Source organism: Lathamus discolor, chromosome 20 (assembly GCF_037157495.1).
Source record: "Lathamus discolor isolate bLatDis1 chromosome 20, bLatDis1.hap1, whole genome shotgun sequence".
Classification (NCBI taxonomy): Eukaryota; Metazoa; Chordata; class Aves; order Psittaciformes; family Psittacidae; genus Lathamus; species Lathamus discolor.
The window spans coordinates 3,138,790-3,143,573 of record NC_088903.1 but is presented as its reverse complement, the minus strand read 5'-3'; the positions used below and the strand labels follow the sequence as shown (position 1 = coordinate 3,143,573).

General features: G+C 53.3%; 1 long non-coding RNA gene across 1 annotated transcript; it reads right to left on the bottom strand.

Annotated features, from left to right (window-relative positions):
• Positions 1-542: 542 nt before the first annotated feature.
• LOC136024092 (uncharacterized) lies at positions 543-3,797 on the bottom strand. The gene is made up of 2 exons (XR_010616740.1): positions 3,638-3,797; positions 543-864 (listed from the first exon to the last, which is right to left on the bottom strand). It is a non-coding gene; the product is annotated as an uncharacterized LOC136024092 (long non-coding RNA).
• Positions 3,798-4,784: the final 987 nt, after the last annotated feature.

Sequence of the window (4,784 nt, the reverse complement as noted above, 5' to 3'; positions counted from 1 at the left end):
TTACGTTCTTTGGGCAACATTTATCAATTCTCATTTAAATCGCACTCGTACCTACAAACTCTTATTCCTTCACTTGAAAGTGTTCGATTTAAAGCAGTCCGGGTTTAAAATTCCTCTGCAACAGATAAAACACCCTCAGAGTGTTTTTTAAACTGGCTAAAGTTTCATGTTGGCAAACTTTAAAAGGCAAAAAAAAAAAAAAAAAAACCCTCCCCTTTTTGGGGGTGTTTTTTGTTATTTTTTAATTAATTTTTTTTTTTTACCTTTTACAAAGTATTTCTCCTGCCTGTTATTGATTGACAAGTTTATTATTATTATGAATGGATTCTCCCATTTCCCAGTCCTCTTCAAGGCCTGATGTGGATTGAGAGCCTGACCAGTTGCTTATTGACCCATGATGGCGATACAATGACCCCGCTGCCCCCAGCCTGACCCTGGGACCCCCAAGGACCCAGCCCAGCAGCCCAGGGCTCAGATATGCAAAGTTGGAGCTTTATGAGCTTTGGGGAGGGGAAGGGGGGAGGTTGCAAAGTGGGCGAGGGTTTCATTAACAGAAATGTGTTTATTGTAAATAAAAAAGGCAAAGGGGCTGTTTCCAGGAGCACGTCCTAAAGGGATGCAGCTCCCTCTGGATGGAGAGCGCTGGAAGCCTTTTTATCCCAGCACACGCCTAATTGGTGGCAATAAAAGCCGAGTTTCCTCGCTGCCTGGGTGATATTCCCTAAGTATTGCTCCGTTTGGAAAAGTTGCTGGATTTGTTCCAGTTCGAAGCAGCAACCTCCTTGAAGGGAGGAAAACAGGGATCACCACCTTGGAGCATCCCCCTGTGTGGCATAGGAAGCATCCCCCCTTCTTGTGCTTCTCCTACAACGAGAAGAAGTGAGGCCTTGGTGAATATAACCGGCAGGGATGAGTGAAACGGGGAAGGTTAGAGTGGATATCGATGTCAGTATTCACCCATTGCCTTTCTACCCACCGAGTGGGCAAATGAAGGGGAAAAACATCTCCTCCCAGCCCCAAAACGTGGTTTCTCCACCCTGTTACTCTACAGGGCTTGCAAATAATCCTTTGTGAGGGGTGAGAGGTGGTATGTGGCCCCAAAAGTGTGTGTTCTGTGAAACAGCCCTTCATTGCAGAGAGTAAGGGGATCCGTTCCCCACCCTCCCTCCCTCATTTAATGGAGATACAGTTGTTTAAATGATTTCCCTCTTCCCAAAACAAATGCAGGAGAAAGAGAGCTCATTTTTTATCCTAATTGATGGATCGTTGAAGACAACCCTTTGAAGACAAGGGCTGTCAGCAGTGGGAGATACCCAGAGCATCTGGGTTAGATAGGTAGAAAGCAAAGAGCAACCTGCATTCTTTGCGAGGCTGGATGCTCTCAGATTAGGAATCAGGGCGCTTGCTTTTGATTTCACCATGAAAACCAACAGCAGCAGCAGCAGCTTGTTCTGACACTCTCCAAACATCTGGATTGTAAAGTTTGCTGCTTTTTTGGCAACAGCAACAGTGATAATAAAACCTCTCCCCTTATGGGCAGATCCCCAGGGCTTCGCCAGGGTTTCAGCTCGACCCGGCCAAGGTGGTTGTTCTGCTGCACACCAGAAAATGTGCATTTGTCTGCACATCCCAAACACCTCCCCGTGGTTGGTGGAGGGGAGAACGCGCCAGAGCTCAGCAGATCCAAAGGGAAAAGGCTCCTGCAACTTCGTCTGTGCACCTCAAGGCAAGAAACAGCAGATCTGGGGGGTCCATGCTGTGTGTGCGCTTCAATAGCCTCAGTTTTGAGTGGAATCTTGGGTTGGGAGAGAGATTGGCACCAGACCTGGTGTGGAAGATGCAGCCGTGTCAAATGCTCCAGGGCACAAGGAGTCCAGGAATGGAGTGGCTGCATCCTTGCGTGGCCTGGAGGACCGAGGAATGGTCTTTGCAAACACGGACGCACGGACACATGGACACACAGACCATGGACATGGATGCACAGATACACAGACACACAGGCACAGAGATACACAGACACATGGACACATGGACCACAGACACATGGACATACACACCATGTACATATGGACCCATAGGCACACAGACACATGGACACTGAGATTCACAGACACATGGCCTCATGGACACACAGACACATGGACGCATGGACAGAAGTGTGGGCTCTCCCTACCCAGCACAACCAGGCAGAAGCTGCTGAACCAGCTCCTGAGCTGGGTTAAAAACCCTGGGATTTGTGATGGAGAAGTTCTGGAAGGGCTGAGAGCTGTTCCCAGTTCCTCCTGCGGTCACCCCGGGTGCAGGGCAGGAGGTGGCATCTGTTTGTCTCTATTTGATTTATTGCTTTTGAACACTGTGGTATCTCCAGCGTCTCCATTTCAGGGGTGTTGGGAACTTAAGGGACACGGTAAAATATGAGATACCGGTGTTTAGCTCCAAAATGGACATTTCAGCTCCACTTTGGAGTAAGCTCCTGCAGAAACATCCTGCTCAGTCACCTTTGCGGTGTGTGAGGGAGTTTAATCCGCATGGGGAGATAAGACAACGGGATGCCTTTGGGGACGGCACTGGGTGAGGGCAACACAGGCACCGGGCAAGGGGATGCTGCTTTAAACACAGCGTCGGAAGGGTGTGGGTCCTGTCCCGCCCTCTGCTTGCTGCCGGGATGGAGAGAGGGAAACCGGGATGGAGCAGGGAGAAGCGGGAGCTGGATCCGACAGAGAGGGGACGCGAGCAGAGGACAGATGAGACGGATGGATGGAGGGATGGATGGATGGATGGAGGGATGGAGGGATGGATGGATGGAGGGATGGATGGATGGATGGATGGATGGAGGGAGGGATGGATGGAGGGATGGATGGAGGGATGGCGGGATGGATGGGATGGATGGATGGATGGATGGATGGATGGAGGGATGGATGGGATGGATGGATGGGTGGGTGGATGGATGGAGGGATGGAGGGATGGATGGAGGCGTGGATGGGTGGGAGGAAGTCAAAGAAAGTTCAGTCTCTTGCGGTCATTCCCGTTTCTGAACCGTTTCACCCCCTCTAAATGCCGGCGCTTTCCCCCGCCGTGACCCCCCCCGCCACTTCCTCGCCCCCTCGGTTCCGAGCTCGCCCGGGGCCAGCCCCTGTCCCTGCCCGTTGCCCGGCGGGGAAAGCCGCGGTGCTGGCGCCCTCCGGAGGTCTCCCCCCGCCCTCCCGGCCGCGGGGCACGCGTTTGGGGATAAAAAGGGCATTTTTAGGCTTTGCCCAGCAGAGGTCCCCGGCTGCCTTCCCACGAGCAGCCGGGCGGCTTCCCCCCCCCCCCCCCCCCCAACCCCGGCCGGTGCCGCAAAGCCGTGACCCCCCCACGGGAACTGCTCGGTGCCCAGAGACCCTGGGGACTCGGTGGGGCTGGTACATACCCCCCCCCCCCCCGCCAGCGGTCCTTCCCCTCCATCGGCTTCAGCGGAACGAACGGGAACTCCTGGCATGGGAGGGAGTGAAAGCGCGGGGGGGGAAATCCCATTTTCTGGGCACATTCCAGGCAGAGATGGGCTCCTGCCTCCTGCGTGCCAGGGCACACGGCACAGAGCAACAGGGAACTGACTGAAGAGGGCAGCGAAATCCAGGGACCTAGAAATAACACCCACCGTGTTGGGAAGATGCGGTGAAAGCCATGCAGGAGAAAACGCGCACATCCCAACACCACAGTTCCCTGCAGAAAGTGGCCTGTAGGGAAAAGCACCGCTGAAACCTGCCGCATCGCAGCTCGAACTCAGAGAACCCCATCAGCCTGACTCGTCCTTCATCACGGACTGCAGCGATAGGACAAGGGGTGATGGGTTCAGAGTAAAACAGGGAAAGTTCAGCTTAGATATAAGGAAGTTCTTCCCTGTGAGGGTGCTGAGGCGCTGGCACAGGGTGCCCAGAGAAGCTGTGGCTGCCCCATCCCCGGCAGTGCTCAAGGCCAGGTTGGACACAGGGGCTTGGAGCAAGCTGCTCTATGGAAGGGGTCCCTGCCCGTGGCAGGGGTTGGAGCTGGGTGACCTTAAGCTCCTTTCCAACCCAAACCACTCTATGAGGCCGTGATTCTGCCTCCCCAAGTGGCGCAGTTCTGCAAAGTGAGTCTCATTTTCAATTTCGGGTCTTCTCACTATTTTTGTAACCCCGCTGTCAGCGAGCCAAGGCAGAGCGACAGAAAGAGAACAGAGTGGGTTTGCCTATATTAGGAAATTACCCTAAATATACCACCGCGTTTGTGCAGGCCTCTCATGCAGCCCCACTGCTGCTTCACGCTGTGTTTACGACAGGTTATTTTCATGTAGCAAGTAACCAGATTGAAAAATTGATGCAAGTCTTAATCAGAGCTGGATTTAGCGCGCTTGGGTTTGGCATCTGTGAAATTGGTCAGCGTTGTCCGCTCAGCACCACGCCTTCCATCCATGACTTGCTCCAAGCACCCTCAGAGCATCTGATGCACTGATTTTTGGTGATTTTAGAGATTATTCCCATTCCTGGGACTCTCATGTCAAGGGGAAAATCTTTGAGCATCAAGAGAGACTGACAGGAGTATGGCTGAAGTGATTTAGTCTAAATATTATAGAATCCCAGACTGGTTTGGGTTGGAAGGGACCTTAAAGCTGATCCAGCTCCAACCCTGCCACGGACAGGGACCCCTTCCACTGGAGCAGCTTGCTCCAAGCCCCTGTGTCCAACCTGGCCTTGAGCACTGCCAGGGATGGGGCAGCCACAGCTTCTCTGGGCACCCTGTGCCAGCGCCTCAGCACCCTCATAGGG